The following is a 20,900-nucleotide window of genomic DNA, read 5'->3' as shown; positions in this document are numbered from 1 at the left end:
AAGAAAGAAAGAAAAGAAAAAAGGACACAAAATTAAAAGACATTCATTTGTGGGTTTGAAGACTAATCTTGCTAAAAATTTCCATGCTACCAAAGCAATCTAGGATTCTATGTAACTCCCACCCAAAAACCAATATTTTCCCAGAAATGCAAAATACAATTCTAAAAGTTTGTAAAGAAATACTAAAGATTATTCAGAGGCACTAAAGCAAAAAGAACCAAAAAGAGAACAAAATAACTGGCTCAAAATATACTTCAAAGCAACAGTCATCAAAACAATGTGGCGTTGTCAGAAAAACAGAAACAGAGCAGTAGAGCATAACTAAATACAGAAATTAACCCATATTCTCACAGCTCTCTGGTTTTCTATAAACATTTCAAGAACGTGCATTGGAAATAGAGCAGTTCCTTTAGTAAGAGGTACAGGGAAGGCCACATGTGTATCCATATGCAGAGGAAGGAAATTATATATTCCATAAATAAATCTATAAAAACATATACAAATAAAACTCAAAATGGACCAAAATACAAATGTAAACACTGAAATTATAAAACTAGGAGAAGAAAAAACAGTGAGATACCACAGAAACATCAGTGGAGGCAAAGGTTTCTGTTCAAGTGTCCAAATCACAGATAACAAAAGCAGAAATAGACAAGTAACTAAAAGCTTTTGCATTACAGAGGAAACACTCAACAGAGTCAAGAAGAAAAGGACAGCAAAATCTGCAAAAATATTTTCAAATTGCTCATCCAACTAAAGGTAAATATCCAGAAAGAATGAAGAACTCAAACAACTCAACAACAAAACAATCTGCTTAACCAAGAGCATATGTTGGCAATAGATATTTCTCAGAATAAGCACATTTATGGCCAACAAAGACATGAAAATACTCAACATTACTAATTATCAGGAAAATGCAAGTCAAACCCAAACTCATATAGCATCTCACCCCAGTTAAATTACTCACTGATGACATTAAATATGAGTGTTTATTACTTCTTCTGAGACACCCAAAGAAGATGGGAGAGAAGCCATGTAGTAGGAAGGAAATTTGTGATTTTTGTTGCAGGATACACAAAGTACTAGTCACTGGAAAACAATTATGGACTCCAAATTAATTTAAAAGATATTCAAAGGACCCCCCCATCTCTCCTGTTAGAACTAGTAATTCCATCCAGCAATGTGACAGGATACAAAATTAATAGAAAATAAATTATTCCTATATATGAAAAATCAGACAGAGAAATGAAGGAAAATTATATTTATAGTAGCATCAAAAATAATAAAATAATCACAAATAAAAGTATCTGAGAAGGGAGATGTGTACACTGGAAACTATAAATATAGTTCAAAATATCAAGGGAGAACTAAATAGAAAGGCATCCAATGTTCATGGATTGGGAAGCTGAATATTTTGAAATGTCAATATTACCCAAATTGATCCACAAATTTAATGCAATTACCATAAAATTCTAACACTTTTTCTTGAAAAAAAAAACCTTGGATGTCCACTTATAAAGGGATGAACTTGGACCCTTACAACACACATAAATTAATTCAAAATTGGTCAAAGCAACATTTACACATAAGATCTATAATGCTATAACACCTTCAAGAAATTCCATAAATTAAATTTCATTACGTAGGATTTCTGAATGATTTCTTGGCTATTCCAGCAATAACATAATTAACAATGTAAAACAGACGATTTAACCTTATTGAAATTCAGAATGGTCAAGGACAGAATCAGTAGACTGAAAAGGACATCTATATAATATAGGACTTCTACAAATAGTATATTTGATAAAGTATTGATATTTCATGTATAGGGACTGGATCTGGGAAGAAGTGAGGAAAGAATGAGGTGACTATAATAAAAATACATTGCATGAAATTCTCAAAGAATTAATACAATATTATATTAAAAATATTTGAACTATATAAAAAGTTCATAAAAGTCAACAATAACCCATTTGTTAAAAAATGGGCAAAGGTCTTTTTATAAATAATATATCCAAAAAGCCATGAACATATGAGATATGCTCAACATCATTAATCATCAGGAAATCAAAATCAAAAGTCAAAATAAGAAGGGTTCACCTCCCATGCATAGTATTACTACCTTAAAAAATACAAAACAAGAGTGTGGTAAAAAAAAAATGTAGAGATATAGAGAAATTGGAACTTACAGAAACCATATAAAATAGCACAGCTCAGGGTGCTCAGTGGTCAAGGGAATGTGTTGCTCTCCCAGAACCCAAGTCAGGCAGCTCGCAAATGTCCATGACTCCTGCTCCAGAGGATCAGACATTTTTCTGGTCTTCTGGTACCCACACATGCATCATATATTCACACAGACACACACACACACACACATACACATAATTAAAAATAAAATAAATCCTTTTTAAGAGAAAAGAAAAAGTATAATTAGAATTACCACGTGATATAGTAATTTTGCTTCCATATATGCACAAGAGTTGAAAGTAGCATCTCACAGAAATATTTGCACACATATATTCACAGAAACATTCACAATAGTCAAAAGCCTATGGACAAGCGGAGAACAAAATGTGGTATATTCATGCCATGCTGTATTAGTCCTTAAATAGAACAAATCTTATATGTGTAGCCTGTAAGAAATACGGGAGCATTATGCTAATGTGAAATAATTCAGTCATAAAAACCATTTATCTAGTGTAGTTAAATTTGGAGACGAGAGGGCTGGAGAGATGGCTCAGTCATGAAGAGACAGGCTGCTCTTCCAGAGGATCCAGGTTTGGTCCCCAGCATCCATATGGTGGCTCACAGCTGTCTCTAACTCCAGTCTGGTGAATGAACTCAACACCTCCTTCTGGTCCCACTGGGAACTAGGCATGTAAGTGGTGCACAGACGTACATGCAGCCAAATTACCCATACACATAAAATAAATAAATTAAAAAAGAAAGAAAACCGGAGGAAAGGAAGATAGATTTCCAGGTCTGAAGAAAGAAGAAAATGGGCAGTTATTTACTGACTACCAAGTTTCAATTTGCAAGATGAGAGAGTTCTCAAGATTTGTTATACAGCCACATGGATATACTTAACACTACTGAACTGTAAAGTAGTAAATTTTGTTATGCATATTTTACCATGATTAACAAACATGGTACAGAAACTCAAAAAAACATTTCACAGAAAAATTACAAGGAAAATAAAAATATCAATCCATGATCAAATTAGTAATCAGACACATGTAATTTTATTGCTGCATTATGATGTCATACTCATTAGGTTCCAAAAATTAAGTGTGGCAGTGCCTAAGTGGTGATGAGATTGTGGAATGTGTGATCTTTTACATAGGACCACCTCTAGGATGGGGGTACTTCTTAGAAAATACATGATTCAAGGACTCTGTTTACATAAACAATTGGGGCCACCCCAAATTGCCTCATCAGCACTATATTGGCAGTCCAATATCATAAAACTCTGAGAAAAATCCTTCCTTGGCTAATAAGAGCAATTTGTTAGCCAGGTCCCAAGACAAACCCCTAGGTGGGAATGTTGTGACAACTCCTTTCAGGGCTGTGTGCCTGGTAAGTGGAAGGAGACTGGAGGGGATTATGAAATCACGAGTATAGGCCACTGTGCCCAGATAGCACTACTGGTCTTGGCAAGACTTGAGTACTAGAGACAGAGTTTAAAAGTTGGCAGAAATGTGGTCCACAGTGCCTAAGCCCTTGAGGTGTGACCGAGCCAGAGATCTCTTACCAGGTCTAAAAGCAATACTGTCCTGTAGGTAGAGAATGCGTCTATGTAACTTCAGAAAATAATTTGCCTTTATCTTGTAAATCTGAAGTGCACCTTACAAATGGCCAAACTATTGTACTCTTTGTAAATGAGCACAGAGTCTCCTGAATGTTTACTGCAGTCATTGATAAGACTATTAATTTCAGCTTTACTCACGAGAGGGAAACAGGAAGTAGCTAAATGTCCATCTTGGTTAATACAGATTTAAAATGGTCAGAAGCTTATATCATGGGGTATTAAACATTCCATGACCCACTGTTACATATAATAGCAAAGATAAATACTAGGCATATAATTAGAAAATGTCATTGAAGACTGTATAACGTGGATCATTCTCTGTAAGAGTACAAAAGAACAAAATAAGCAATGTCTCCAATGTGCACACGTATACACACACACACACACACACACACACACACACACACAAATCATGGAGAAGGGATTGTAAGTAGGTCCAGGCATTTCTAACAATATTTTGATTTTTTAAGTTGGATTTGAAAGACTTCTATTTTATTATTAACTCATATATATGTCTTATCTTCCTATATCAAAGAGCATATACTTTTCAAATACTTTCAGGAAAGCAGCAGGTTACACAATGAACCTATCCAAATCAGTTGCCTTCCTATAAACAGAAGACAAATCTACTAAGACACTAATCAGGGAAACAATCCTATTCACCGTAGCCTGAAAGCAAATTATGGCTTGTAATAAACCTGGTAAGGAAGTGAAAGATCTATAGAAAGAAAAATTGAAAACACTGAAGAGAAAAATAAACTTAAAAAAAAAAATCCCTGAACAGAATTTCCCACACATTTGAGGCTTAATACTGTTTGGATTGTCCCTTTATTAACTTGCTTTACTTCTAGGATTGCTGGAAGGAAGTACCTCAGTGGCACTTACTGTGGTTTTCCAAGCCTGCAGGGGACATGGATCCTCTGTCTTTTCAACTCAATGCCATGCAGGTGGAGACTATATTCCATCTTTCCCAGTTCTAAAAATGGGAGACTATTTGGTACTGTGACAATAGTCCAAAGCTGACTGTCCTCTCCCCCTTGCTGGGCCCTCCTGGAGAGTCGATACTATTTCCTGTTGCAGAAACCCGAGCTTGTGACACAGCATAAGCTTTTTAGTGGCTGTCTGCCTAAACATAACACATGATTTCCTTGCCCACAGCCTATTTCTTCACTCAAATCCTGAACTGTGAGTGAGAAATTAGGTGTAAATTGCCCAGTGAGCTTCATGGTGAGCAGAACCGGAGTTTGAAGACCCAATGATGTCAACGGAGACCTAGATAAGGGGCCGCTTTGTCTCTTTGATCAAACATGTAACTCAAGAGAACAGTTCTGCATGGTCATACTGCCCCCCACCCCTACACGCAGCAGGAAGACCTCCAGGGGCTGTGGCACTCATGTTCTCTTGGCTGAACAGATAGAAATTTGCTTTCTTGGCTGCATAAACAGTGCTTGCTCATTCCCATTTCAAGTCAACAGATATTCCTTGAGATTTATTGAGTGTTGGTTACAATTCCGGGACTGTGTGGCTGAAGACAAAGAAGAAGAGAGGAATCTGAAATTACTCTCTGGCCTCAAGGAAGCTGAAGGAAAGACAATGAGGGAAACCACGAGCCCAGGCTCCCAAATCAACCCTGCTGTGAACTTGCTGGGTGGGCCCAGACCAACCACTTTATCTGGCCAGGGCTCTACTTCCTCATTCATAAATTAAAGTGTTGGGATGGCTAGCTTTGAAAGTTCTTTCCAAAGCTAAAAAGTTATGTTTATATGAATCTAGATATACAGATAAGGCTCATCTGAGAATTTTATGACCGTAAGCCACACAGGCCCTCTAGGCACCCAGCTCCCTAGGATTGCAGAAGTGCAAACTAAAGGCACAACAATGATCTGACTTCTTCAACTAGGCCATAATGCAAGTGTCCAGGGAATAAGAGGAGTCACAAGAGAGAAGGCAGAATTAGGTGTTTGGGTTCCACTCAGATCCTTTGTTTAAGTTGGATGTAGACTGATCTATAGCAGAAGGCCAGTACATGGTGGGGAATGGACTTGTAAGAGTATGGGAGCAAACACTGGCCCCATGGGCAAAGGAACTCAACAATGAATTGCATCCAAAGGAACAAAGGAAGACATTAATAGAAGTAAAAGAGCCAAGGGGAGATACCAAAGCATTTACTATTCAGTCTGTTTGCCTTGGTAACTCAAGAGCACAGCCAGCCTAGTATTGCCTTACTTTTGTTCTATGTCCTTTCCGGGTTTTAATCTGAGTTAAAAGAAGACAGACTTTGAGTTTGTTTATAGACATCTATGAAAAGCACTCATGGTATACATGACAAAATACATGGTGTAGGCTCACACTGGACATTGACAGAATAATTCTAGAGGATTTGGGGGCCTGTCCTTAATGTTTGTGCAGAATAGGTGAACAGGAGAAAGTCTACACTGACAGAAAGGCCCTAGACACAGTATAGCAGGCAGGAAACTTTCTTCAAGTACTAGAAGTTGAATGAGTCAGCTATTGCTGTGTAAGGAATGATTCCAAATTCAGTAGCTTAACACAGCAGCCATTCATTACCCTGTGCTATGTATCTGTGGCTCAGCCGGGTGTTCCTGATTCATGCTAGGTTGGGTTCATCTCATTGGCCTTGCTTATGTGTTTGAGGTTTGTGTATAGATCCTCTTCTGGACTGGTTTTAGCTGGGGCACTTCCTCATTCTCCTGTCAAGACACAGTAGGCAGACTAGCCCTGGGACAGCTTTCCTATGTCCGGAGAAACTGAAGAGACCAAGCAAAGGGGCGTGTCCATTGTCAGGCGTGTGCTTGGAACTCACACGCTCTGTCTCTCCTCTCACCCAGGCAATCTCAGGACTGAACCCAAATTCATGTGCAAATCCAAACTCTGATTCTTTGGTGAAAAGAGCTAAAACAAACCAACAAACAAAACCCCCACATACTAGAGTATAGAGTCAGGCAATATAAGGAGCTTAATCATTAATGATCATTTGGAACCCCAAATTAAGAGACTATTTTGAGAATCAAGTAAAAAGTGTACAAACTCTTTAGAAATATTAAAATGGCATGTTTGTATCCTTAAAGTTTATTAATCCTTTGAAGTTTAGCCAAACAACTCAAATTAAAATTTGAGATGTAGGAGAGAAGGGAGGGCTGGTGAAGGGTCACCTAAGACCCAGTAGATAAAAAAAAAATACAATAAGGAAATCTGTTAGTTTATACTAATAAAAATATTTTAAAAAAGAAAAACAGAGAAAACATCTTTAGGCAATAGAATCATGTACAATGAATATATAATAAAATTAAAATAAGTAAAATTATATATAACATAGTTTAGGAATTTAGAATCTGTAAAGAAAACAAATAAAAATTATGTGTAGTTGTTAAAAAAATAGCTAAGAGAGTCAAGTTGAAAAGAGGGAGACACTGTATTTCTGTGTGGATCTTGAAAACATAAGACAGACTAATCCATTGAGAGCAGGGACTGTTCTATCATAGGGTTAAAGGAATTGGGTCCAAACACTATTAGATTCAGTGCCAAAGTATACACAAACGGAAGAGCTCTGTGTGGGTGGGTATTCCAAAATGAACCACACTTAAATCCTTTCTTGGCAGTATTTTCATTAAATACAATACTTTATGAATTCTAACTTTATTGCTTCATTAGCATAGTGGCAGGAAATTATATTTCACTTTTCAAAATAAGATTATTTGTCTCCTCTTCTTCTTCTTTTTTTTTAATAGTCTATTGCTTCTGGAGAGTCCGTAAGCAATGAGAGAGGCAGCTGAGCCAGCAGTAGAGATGGGAGAGAGTTAAAGAGCCTAGATTTCTATAGGGCAGAATACACTCAATCACATCTACTCTCTCAGACCCCACACATCTTACCTCAACTGTCCAAGAAAACCAAAGGTGACACACACCAGTGACACCCCAGGTGTAGCTATTTGGTACAACTGCCACAGGAGAGTTGAACAAAACCAATGGGCTTGAGGGCCATCTCCTCAGTGTATAAACACGACTGTCAACATAATGGGATCTGAAATCAACTAGGAGATGTACTTCTGGGTGGGTCTGTGGGGGATTGACTGAGTGAGCGGTAGCATCTTCTAAAGGGTGGTTTAGATGCAAAGAGGTCAAAGGAATGGGCAGTATTAACTGCCTGGCTCTCTTCCTTTCTTCCTGAGAAAGTGTACTTAGTCCTGATACTGTTGCCATGCTCCAAAGTCATTAGTCTCCAACACAGACTGCATACATGCACATCAGCTCTCCAGGAACCTTCTTGACCTTCAGAACCAGGCAGGGAATGGTGAAACATCCAGCGTTGTGACTGAGCAACTACCACGTTTTCATCCTCTCTAACATGGAGACAGCCATTGTTGGCTCTCTCAGGTCCTCTTGGGTAAAACAATATAGTATACCATCTTTTATAATAAATATACATTTTATTGGTTCTGTTCCTCTGCACCATCTGATATGGATCTTATATCATCTATAAAGCCAGAAGTTGGGGCAACATTTGTTACATATGGTACACTTGTTACAGTTTTTTGAAATCTATTTTATTTATTATTGTACATGTGTGCATATGTATGATATGTGTGTGTGTGTGTGTGTGTGTGTGTGTGTGTGTGTGTGTGTGTGTATGTATGTATGTGTGTGGACTTTTGAGAGTTCTCTCCTCCTTCCATTGTGGTTTCATGATGCTCTTCTCATTACCCATTTACCGGCCCTCATGTTTGCAATTCATGACTTACTGTCTACATCCTTCCCTAGATGATGAACACCATGAAGGGTTGGGACTGAGGCAGGTTTTGGTACCTGCTGTAGCTGGAGAATTTCTTTCCAGCTCCCTCCAAGTCCCGCCAGTCCCGGAGCCCACTTATAAAATAAACACACAGACTCTTACATTATTTAAACTGCTTGGTCATTAGCTCATGCCTATCATTGTCTAGCTCTTACTCCTATATTTAGCCTATTTCTATTAATCTATACTTTGCCACGTGGCTCATGGCTTACTGGTACCTTACATCTTCTTTGTCTGGCAGCAGCTCCAGGCAGTCTCTCCCTCTGCCTTCCTGTTCCCTCTATTCTCCTCTCTGTTAGTCCCGCCTATACTTCCTGTCTGGCTACTGGCCAATCAGTGTTTTATTTATATAGAGTGATATCCACAGCAACCTGCTGTATTTCTAGCTGTATGCAGCACATACATGGTCTTGACTTTCAAGACCATTGTTAGCCAAACAAAAAGAACACTTTCAAGGTCTAAGAACATGGCTCAGTGGGTAAATCACTTGTCATGCAAGCGTGAGGACCCAAATTCAGATCCCCAAAACCCACATGAAGCCTGGTATGGTAGGTTCCCATGGGGCAATGAGAGCTGGAGATGGGACACTCCTTCATGTCTTCTAGCCAGCTTGCCTGATGCCTGCAACACAGAGGTAAATGACAAAGAGACCCAGCCTCAAACAAAGTAGAAGGTGAGGAACAATAACTGTGGTTATCCTCTGACCCGCACACATTCCCCATGGCACTCATTCACTGGTATACACACACACACACACACACACACACACACACACACACACACACACACACACGCATACATAAATATACATACATACATACATAAGTACATGCACACTGACACAGACACACACACATACACACACACACACACACACACACACACAGAGAAATCCTTCAACGTGTTTCAGACAGGTCGTTTCCATGTTAGGCACTTTATCTAATATTCACCATTAAAATACTAATGAGACTGCATTTATAACCAAGATCACACTTCTTGGATTTTGCTGTATTTTCAGGATTCCTTGGGGAGGAATAGGAATTTAAAAATGATAGTATTAAAATAGTAAAATTCTAAATCAAAAAAATTATAATAAAACTGAATTCAGCCAGGGATCTAAAATGAGAAATTTGAAGGCTGTTTTCCCACAGAGGTTTTACATGATGAAAATATTTTTAAAGAACTTTTTACTTCTGACTCATTATTTAACCAGGAAATTTTAACAAGTTTTATTTTACATAAAAAGTTGAGCTTATTATTAACAATAGGATTGTTAACTGATAGTCATCCTGAACTATCATTATGTCTAGCCTTTGAGAAGTACCTATTAATTATCATCCCTCTTTGTTTTTATTTTAATTAAGGACTTATGTAACACATTGTATATTTGATGTATTTTATAACCATTAATTATGAAATTAATACATACATATAAATTATACATGTTCAGAAATGGGAGTCGGTTTGAAGTCATGAATAAAGGAGCTGTTACATTTGGGTCGTACTTCTCTTGGTGGAGAAAATTTCTGCCTGTATATGATGAGAAATTCAAAGCTCAACTTCCTATTGAAAATGACAGAACTAGCAAATGTTAACAGACAGTTTATAAGAAGAATTTGCAGCAGATCCTAAAAAATTGGCAGGATGTAATTGGTAAAGTGTTTGTTGCTTTAAGGAACACATATTTTCAAAAGTTCCATGGTTCACAGTATGCCCCGTTCCCCTTGGGCTGATGGGTTACTGAATGCATAATATTCTTACATTTTTCTTCTTAATGGGGTATTTGGGGAAAGAGAATGAAGACATCCCTTTCAGACAAGGTGTCCTCAGAAGCAGAGGAAAACTAGGTATGGGATGTCAGAGTGGGTTTAGAAGCATGGAGAGGGAGAGCAGAGCTGTGATAGGCAGTATCTATGGGTGATTGGCTCCAGGATGCACTAAAAGCACTCAAATTCACCATGTGGGGCATTTGTGAGTAAGAGGAGAGCAAAGAGAACGGCCCTCCAGGAAGATATTGGAAGGAATTGAAGTAAATCTTCACAGGTTTATCATGGCCTCTCCAGGTATCAGAAGGAAATAAACTTGTCATATGACCTCAGATAGCCAATCTAGAAGTTCTATATGCAGTCCATTACTTGGACAGGGTACTCAATGCACTGTGTTGAATAGAAGACTTACTTCATGAGCAAATAAATGTGGGTGCAAAACAACTTCCTCATAGTCAGCACTATTGAAATAGTGAGCCCCATCATGGAGGTAGGTAAAGAATGCTGTTGAATATAATAGTGATGAACTCTTTGGAGTCTGTCCTGAGTTAAAATGCCACCATTTCTACCTAAAAGCTACATGATCTCAACATTCTATCTAACTCTTATCAGTATAGTATCTTCCTCTGTAAAATACAGATGTTAACTATACCAATCTCATAGGGTGGTAATAAAGATGAAATAAAATAATACATGTGCCATAAGAGTCAATAACCCACAATTATGAGAGCTGTTATGGCTGACATCAGGCTGAGCAAACACAGCTAAAGACAGTATAGATGGGGCAGAAGACAGGACTGAGAGATTTGCAGATTTCCTTTCAAATTTTAGATCCTTTGCTTTTATTTGAAGTAGTCTAGAAAGAAAAATTTGAGTGTGCATGTGTGTGTGTGTGTGTGTGTGTGTGTGTGTGTGTGTGTGTGTGTGTGTTTAGGTGTAGACAGTGAATCTTTCTGCTAATCCACTAATGCAATTCTGACTACAGAAAGGTTGGAGCAAGGATTACATCTGAGACCTCAGCTTGATTAGCACCATGTTCTACATATCCACACAGCTAACCACAGGTCCATGAACTGCACTAAAGGAGGTCAAGAGTGGTTCCCAGTAACTGTGAGCTCACTTGACCACCTCCCCATGAGGGTTCACTCTCAAGAGCAGCAGTTCCCAACCTTCCAAGTGCTGTGACCCTTTAATACAGTTCCTCATGTTGTGGTGACCCCCTGTAACCACAAAGTGATTTTCATAACTGTAATTTTGCTACTGTTATGAATCATAGTGTAAGTATCTGATATGGGACCCTGGTGGGGGTCATGACCCATAGGTTTAGAACCACTGCTCTAGAGTTTTATTATTTCTGGAACAGTTTCAATTAGAATTTCCTCTGTTCTCTTAATGATTCCCCCACCTCTTCTCTGTGTCCTTAGGGTCCAAGATGAAGCTTCGACAATTATGGAGAATCTCTTCATAAAGACACTGTGATGATGAATACTGATTGTCAACTTGATGGGGTCTAGACTCACCAAAGAGACAAGCTTCTGGTGTTGACAGTGAGGGATTTCTAAATTTGGTTAATTGAGCTGGGAAGTCGTACCCTAAATGTGGGTAGTATCATACCATGGGCTGGGGTCCTGAACTTCACAAGAGAACTGGCCAGACACCAGCATTTACCTCTCTCTGCTTCATGACAGATGCAATATGACCAGCAGCCCCATGTTCCAGCCACCATGATGTACCCGTACTCTCAGACTATGATGCAAAACACTCCCTTCTTTAAGTTTCTTCCATTAGGTGTTTTGGCACAGACAAGTGGTAACTAACACAGACATTAAACCAGTTCTTGGAGGTTCCGGAAAGTAGATTGCACATTTAGCATGTTAGTGCAGTGAGGCAGTGTGAGGAATAACTTTCTCAACTACATCTGGCCTTCTATGTCGCATAACTACAGACAGCATAGGGGTCATGTGTTATAGCATCCTCAGCCAGGAAAGATATCTTGTCCCAGAGAAGAGATGTCCCAGAGAAGGGTGAGGAGACCAGGCCTTGTTAATTACCATATTCATTGATGAGCAGTAGATGGAATGTTGACTCTCTGATTTCCAAAGGGATTTTTGGATACTAAAATATTTTATGACATGACTCTTTCCCTCTCTGAGAACTTATATTTTCTCGAGGGAAATAGCTCATTTAAGACATCAATGTCACTATAATTGTGCATGGGCTAAAATGTCACTTCTCTAACCTGATCAAGTTAAGAAAGAGTATTGACCAATGATACTACAGCTTATTTGGGGAAAAGGAATCAGGAAGAAAATCCTATCCATAAGAAGAAAGTGTCTATCTTTTCACATTTAAATATATGTATTTGAACATGTAGATGAACAAGAATCAACCAAATATAATCTGATAAATACAACCCTCCTGAGTCCAATACAAAATATCTTGGTTTTTTGTATTTGTTTGGGTTTTTTGTTTGTTTGTTTTTTGTTTTTGAGACAGAGTCTCTGGGTGGTACTGACTGAACTGGAACTCACTATATAGAGAGACCAGGTTGGCCTCCAGCTCATAGAGATCTATCTGCTTCTACCTCCTGAGTGTTGGGATTAAAAGAGGGCCTACAAGCCCTGTAGATTTGGAAAAAAAACCCCAAAAGGTAAGAAAACAGAAATGAATGCTATTCTGTTGGGGAAGATTTGGCATCTGAAAGTTGTCTGGAAATTCCCCAAGATAGATCAAGAACCTTGTCCTTCTTATTAGTACATGGGCACCCTGCACAATGCTCCATGTGGACATACATGCTTGACAATTTCAAATCAAATGAGTACATATGAAATGCTGACTCCCAAGGTAGACCCTGTGTTGTCCCAAGCATCCCAAACCCAAAGAAAAGTCTTCTTATGACAAATTGTCCCTTCTTTGCTAGTAAGTTTACACTGGAAGAGCAAGGCCTTTCAACAGTTCTTCTTAAAGGATGGTAGACATTTCTTCACTCTAAGAAAAACATCTATATTTGGCTCAAAGTGTTCAGTTTCAGGAGGAATGGTCCCTAACAGGCAAGCAGGACATCACACAGCATTCAGATGCAATAATGACCAAGCATCCAGATGCTAGGAGTTCTAAGAAGCTGAAAGAGCCACCTTGATAAACTCTTGAATGGAGGTCTCCCACAGAGGTCCCTTGCAGTATGAGTCACATGGGCACAAGTCAAATCTTGAGAAATGTATCTGCCTTCTTGTTCTTAGCCAACCATCCCCTTGGCTAAAACCAATGGAGACGCGGGAATGCATTCTGAGGGAGTATGGATGTCACAAAGAGCCCTTTAATGTGATTTCCTGGAAGCACATGGCCTCACAGGTAGGGACAAGTCTTGGATGTGAACCCAGGGGCTTTTCCAGGACATGGCTCAGACCCAGCAACCTTCTGGATAGGAGATCGTAGGAGATAGGTAGGGGTGCTTCTGTGGGAGACCCCTTTTGAGGAAAGAAAAATGTAGGATCACTTATTTTGACATGAAATAATGGAAAACATGCCAACTGCCCATTAATCAAATAAAACCGGATGTCGTGTTCAGGAATGGAGAAATGAGAAGAATTCTGTCATGTGTAGGAATGGAGAAATGAGAAGAATTCTGTCTTCCAGCTGCTCAGACATACCACATTGGGTCTAGATCAGGTCAGGAGGAAAGGACTCAGTGGCCCAGTAGAGATACTGACTTGGTAGTAGGCATTTCTGGCAACCGTGTGTCCCCACTAACCACTTGAAAACCATCTTTGTGATTATTTGAGTTCTCGGGGTCTTAAAGACCAGGTCATTGTGGTTCATAATAAGTATAAGGCTTTGGTCACAGAATCAGTTTTGGCAATATGGCTTCTTCCCATTCATGAATTCAGTTATCATTTACTGACCATTAGCTTCGTAGAAAAACAAATACAATTCAGTTCTTTTGCCTCATGCATGCACAGTGTAGAAGGGGCATATGGCTAAAGGAACAAGCCATTGCAGTATCAGAGATGACCTGGAGAACCAGAGGAAAACAGATAACTTACCATTACAAAACCCAGGAAAGCTTAGTGGAAGAGGAAGTAACTAGTATAAGATTTAAAAGCCTTAAATGATATGACAGGGAAAGATATCACACATTCTACTCAAGTTTCAGAGGCTCAAATAATGAATATACATGTTATCATATAGCTTCAGTGTTGATATTCATGAGAAAATAAACATGCACAGTTAAGACTCTTGACTCTGTTACTGAATTTGTGATAGTGAGACACACAGCCATTCATCTTGTTCTATGCATCTCAGTAGTCCAGTGCTGGACATATCAGGAGCCAGCTAGGGCCTTGTAAACACTTTACAAACCCTTAGAATAATATAGGACGGGGAGAGCCCAAGCTGATGCTGGTTTTTCAGATATAAAGCTCCCATGGCGCAGACTCATAATCAGTCTTTGACAAACTCAAGGGATGGTATTCTGCAGTTGCTGGCCTGAGAGTGCATTCTGCTTCTGCTATAGGGGTAACCTGGAGGTAGACTACTATAGATTCTAAAATATGGTTTCCTCTCATAAGTATATTTACTACCAACTTTGGACTGCTAGGGAGAGTAAAAACCAGGGTGTCTGTGGCACTCCAAGCCTTGTCTGGTTCTCAGTACAGGTCAGTTCCCCTTCTAGTGCATGATGGAATCAACACTGCTGGTCAAATTCCAACCAGTATTCTCCATCCCCAGTCTACAGTGCTATTCTCTGACCTTCTATTCCAACTCCCCTTTGTATAATGTATGATCCCAACTTCAGGAGCCATGGATTTATAGCTAAATGATGAACAAGTGGCCACATGGTGACCCCAAAGTCTCTGTAAGGACTACCCACCACCCCTTCCTCTGTCCCCTACCAAGTGCCCACAGGGACTTTTCTCAGATATTCTCCCCTGAAGGTTCTCTCTAATATGTTTTTGTCAACCCTAATTGATGGAACCTGGGCGGAGTAAAGAAAAGTAGTGGTGGCCAAAGTTTGTTGGGTTTTCCAGTCTTTGATCAAGCTTTGGGAAAAATGAGACTGGTCATTGTATTTGGAGAGTCAATACTCAGAGACTTGATGTCACAAAATGGTCAATTTACTTTGATCACATGTCAATAAACTAGTTAGTCTACACACTGCTGCCATGGGCAGGTATATTCTAAAGATAGCCTGACCAGAGAAGTCCTTGATACTTTTAAAGTAATATAAGACATTCCCACCAACATTCATTTATGTATTCATTTGATTATGTATTTGTTTATAGAAATGTTGACATAATCCTTGATTTTTGAAGTATGGGTGTAGCTTAAGTTTTCCTGCCTTGCCCACAGTCAGGACAAATCTCTGTCACCCGCCAGTCCCACAGCCTCTCAGACCCAACCAAGTAAACACAGAGACTTACATTGCTTACAAACTGTATGGCTGTGGCAGGCTTCTTGCTAACTGTTCTCATAGCTTAAATTAATCCATTTTCATAAATCTATACCTTGCCATGTGGCTCGTGGCTTACCAGCATCTTCACATGCTGCTTGTCATGGTGGCGGCTGGCAGTGACTCCCTCCGCCTTCCTCTTCTCTCAATTCTCCTCTCTGTTAGTCGCGCCTATACTACCTGTCTGGCCACTGGCCAATCAGTGTTTTATTTATTGACTGATCAGAGCAATTTAACATATAGACCATCCCACAGCATATGGGTGGACAACTCTGTTTTATTTACCACGAGGAATCTTTTGTGCTTCTTGATAAGAAGAGATTTGTGGGAATGTCTGCATTTCTAATGGAAGGAATCCTGAGTGGGAATGCCTGGGATAGTCTCCAGGCAGTGCTGGCTCCCATCACGCTTTGTTATTTACCACCCAAGATAGCTAACAATGATTGTCAACTTGACAGGATCTTGCATTAGCAAGCCTCTGGACACATCTGTGTAAAACGATCTTGATAGGGTTAGCTTATGCTCATTCCTGTGGAAGATAATCTAGACTATATTAATTGAGATATGAAGAACCACCCTAAAGTCTCTGATCTGGGGACCTTGATTACATAGAAAAGAGAAAAACAGCCGACCCGACACCAGCCTCCATCATTCTCCATTTTCTTACTGTAGATGCACTAGGAGCAGCTGCCTCAAGCGTCTACCATGACTCATTCCCCCACCATGATGGACTGTACCCTGAAACTGTGATCCAAAATAAATCCTTCCTCCCTTAAGTTGCTTCTGTCAGATAGCTTGTTGTAGAGATGAGGAATACGCCATCGCCTGCAGCAGGTACTATCCATCTAGCAGCAAGTACTGGCCATCAATGAGGCTCTTCTTTCTGGACTGGACATGGCTGGAAGAATCAAGGTCAGGCTTCAGGAGAGGGCAAGGTAACAGTCGAGGTGGAGCTGGTTTCTAGAAAAGGAGAGCAATCTAGAAGCACCTACCTTTTCAGGGTAGGTGATGGCAGGTATCTAAGATGGAAATGGTTAGGATCGGGCTGAGTAGACATAGTCAGGAAACAAAAAAGCCATGCAAACAGAGAAAAGAAAGGATGTACTCAGGCAGGTCCATGGAAAAGATACAGTGATGTCTAGAGATGCCATGGGTGCTCTGGGAGTTCTCAGAGGAACTTGGTGGCCACAGTGGGACAGAATAGCAAGGTATCAGGTGCCTACTCAGAACAGAATGAGGGCAGCCTTGACTTCTGTTTACAATACCCTCTAAGCAATCCTCAATCCCACTGCAGAGCTCCTGCCTGTCACTTAGCTCTAATCATGGGACATTAAACACAAGCCACCCATCATAAGGGCACAAGAAGCAGAGCCCTGCTCCAGACTGAGTGTCCTGCACAGTTTGGATATTAATCCTGACAGAAAAATCTTTAGCACTGTATGGATTGCTCCGTGTAAATTCATTAACTACTTGTCATGACTGTAATATAATCTGCCCTGACCCTAAGGACTCGCCAGCACAGTGTTAATCAAATCTCCGCAGAAAACAACACATTTCTGTTTAGACTCAACAGCTGCTTCTCTTGCCAGGTTAGGGCTGGAGCATTGAGGGGGAAAGAGTAAAAGTTTTCTTCTGAACGTCCCTGAATAGGGCGCTCCTGTCTGCAGAAATGCCTCTTGGGTCTCTAGCACTGACAGTTTGAAGCTACCCTCCATTTTCAGCAACCCGCGCTCCGAGCCCTGCACATAATGGAAGTCCGTCAATCTCCGGTCCCCATCAGTGAGAAGTTCACAGATAATAAAGCACAATGTATTCTGAAGCATCGAACATTTTCTCCCAGGATGAGTCATTACCAGGTTTTAATCATGCTCATTAGCCAGCCATTAGAGTCCTGTCCAGCTTTTCACTGCCAGAGACGAGTGGAGAGAATGATTGTGGTCGGGGGCTGTGCCTGACCTACTGAAAGACTAGGCCATCTGTTCCAACTTGTACAGAACATGGATCACCCTGCTTTATGGCCGTAGTGATCTTACATCCCAGCATAAGACCCCTGAATTTTATTTAGGTTGATGCAAACCTAGGGTCTCCAGAAGCGAAAGCAGTAAAGACTCAACATTCACTAAGACACAGGTGACCCAGCACCAACTTGATGCATTAAGAGGCCAATGAAAAATGTGGCGTTGATACACGCAAGTGCAATGGTAATGACGGGGAAGCAAGAGCCTTATAGGGGCTGAGGTGGGGGATGCCTGCAAATTCTAACACCGTTGTGCTTCCTTCCCAGATCTATCTCTTCTAAATTGTTCTTTGGTTGTGTCTGATAGGGCTGGTCTCTGCTCTTTTTTCATATGCAAATCTATACTGCTTAGTGTAGAATGCTTGATAGAGGGCTTCCCACTCCTTAGGTTCCTATGAATGACATACACCATACATGTATTTTCTCAGCTAAGAACTAGTCAGACAATGAAGCAATTTCATCTATTTCCATCTTTTGAGTGGTGTGTGTGTGTGTGTGTGTGTGTGTGTGTGTGTGTGTGTGTACGCCCACACGTGAGCATAACTTCCTAGGTCTAATTATCCAAACTATTCTGTAGGAACCTAAATCTTTACCTCAACTTTTTTGCTTTTAATCTACTAATTTAGAATTTTGTGTGTGCTATAGAATGGTGTGTGTGTGGGGGGGGAGGATGGGAAAGAGAAAGGACAGGGGAAGAAAGTAAGTTTGAGTAGGAATAAAATCCTCATCCCATTTCTCTTTCCTTATTCCTAGCTTCTAGTTCATTTTCTTTCAATGATAAGTTTTTATCATGGCTCCTCCTAGCTCCTCCCTTCCTTGTAGAATTTGCCACAGTGCTCTGTGCAGCAAGATGGTGTACCTGGGCAAGCTCTAGGGGACCTCTAACTTGGTCCTGCATGTCTGGGAGGGAGTAAACAGAGTATCTCTCATTTCACTCCACTGCAGCCAGCCTGAAGGAGTTGGTGCATGCCTAGGGGTGAGCAGATGTCACACCACACTCAAGGACTAGCCAAATACTTAGGTAGTTAAGTATACAGCCAGAGTAGAATAGCCCCTCAAACAACATCCTCCACACAAAGCTGGGAGGAACTCCTCCAGGATTGAGCCACTGCTATGAACACAGATGTTCTTCTTTGAATTTATATATCTAAGACCTCATGTTTTCTGGGAGATAGGTAAATAGGGTTATAAGGCTTGGACACAACTGATGGCTATAGGAAGAGGACACAAGGTCCTCTCCCCACAACGCATCTACAAAGAGAAGATGCTATCTGCAAGGTCAGAAGGAAGGCCTGACTAGAAATAGACCAATGTGGCACATTGACCTTCAATTTCCAGTGTCCAGAACCCTGGAGACATAAATTATTGCTGTTTGAGGGAAGACCATGGTATTTTGTTCTGCAGCCTGAGCTAAGTCTGCTTTGCCATGGTTCCAAACTTGCAGGGAAGTCAGGCACGATTCAGTCGTTACATCAGAAAAGATGTAACTGGAATCAAAACCCATGCACAGAGACAGCTGTTCTGGGAACATTACAGAATTCTCTAGTCATGGTGACCTAGGACAAGAGGTGGCTGAGGAAATGGACAACAAGTGACTCCAGGAGTGGGACATACCTATGTCCAATAAAGTTCTTCTGTAGAGACAAAGAACACTCAGGTCAAGATGGCCCTAGCTGGTTAGAACTGATTAACTAACTCAGAGAACTCGGTGAGAAGGTTCCAGAAGCTTAGTACTGATGCTGGGCCCTGGCTGTCAGTTCCTCAGAGAATCATGCCAGTGTTGAGATTAGAAATTCGATTACAAATAGCTCTGGATTATGAGGGGAAAGCAATAACATGTTATAAATCAGCATTTAACTCCTATCCTTCAAAGAAATGTCAATTATGGTGGACATTAATGTGATTTACTTGAAGAACGCTCTTGGCTAACTGAGGGTTCCATTTGATTTAAGCATTTCTCACCAAGGCCTTCACTGCTAATAGAAGGATAGAACAGAAAAAAAAGAAGAGGGGACCTTCTATTAGAACCACCTTTCTCTAGCTGTATAATCAGCAGGGTTATGCTGTCCGTTTCCACCCCCATCTACATACATCCCTCCCACACTCCTGATTGCTGGATGCTGTTGAGAAGCCCAGAGGAGGAAACGTTCTCTGGAAAGGTGTTCTGTTCTTGCTTTCTCCTCCTCTCATCCACGTTATCACTGAGGCACATTGGAGGGTCTCTTCCTCTCATCAGCATGTCAAGACTGTTTGCCTCCACATCTGATCTCAGTGTTTGGTGTGGCGTCAAGAGAACAGAGGAGAGGGATACACACACACAGAGGGACACACATATCTTCTGTGACAGCCAGCATGGCAGGTATGCTACTCTGTGCTACCACGTTTAAGTTCCCCGGAAGTCCTATGGTATTTTACATCCACTATAGGAAGAGAGCAGGGCTTGGGGATGCATCAGCTGCTGTGACAGTTGATAAGTAGCCAACCTGTGGCTTAAGTAGCCCCCTGCAGATCTAAAACTGTTATTTATTCTTAGAACGAGCTATGTTCTATAAACATCACGTCACAATATGAATATTACAGAACGTGGCATATTTTACACACACACACACACACACATACACACACACACACACACACACATTGTTGACTTCAGTTGATTCACATTAACAGCAAAAAGGTGCCTCAGGCCCACTCATGGCCAACATCTACCCTTAACAATAAAAATGCTGGGCAATGGTGGCACTTACCTTTAATCCCAGCACTCAGGAGACAGAGGCAGACAGATCTCTGTGAGTTTGAGACCAGCCTGGTCTCCAGAGTGAGTTTCAGGACAGCCAGGGCTACACAGAGAAACTTTGTCTCAAAAAAAAAAAAAAAAAAAAAAAAGAACAACCCAATGATAATAATGATGATGATGATATAACATATTCTTACCAAGAGCAAAGTTCTTTTGTATTTGTTTTGCCCCAGGGTAGAGGGACTTGTCTATATGGATGGCACCAAGTTTTATTTCATACAGAAAATGGTATTATCTTTCTTTTATTTTTTTG

This window comes from Peromyscus leucopus, chromosome 9 (genome assembly GCF_004664715.2).
Source record: "Peromyscus leucopus breed LL Stock chromosome 9, UCI_PerLeu_2.1, whole genome shotgun sequence".
NCBI lineage: Eukaryota > Metazoa > Chordata > Mammalia > Rodentia > Cricetidae > Peromyscus > Peromyscus leucopus.
Note: the sequence above shows the minus strand (reverse complement) of the source record.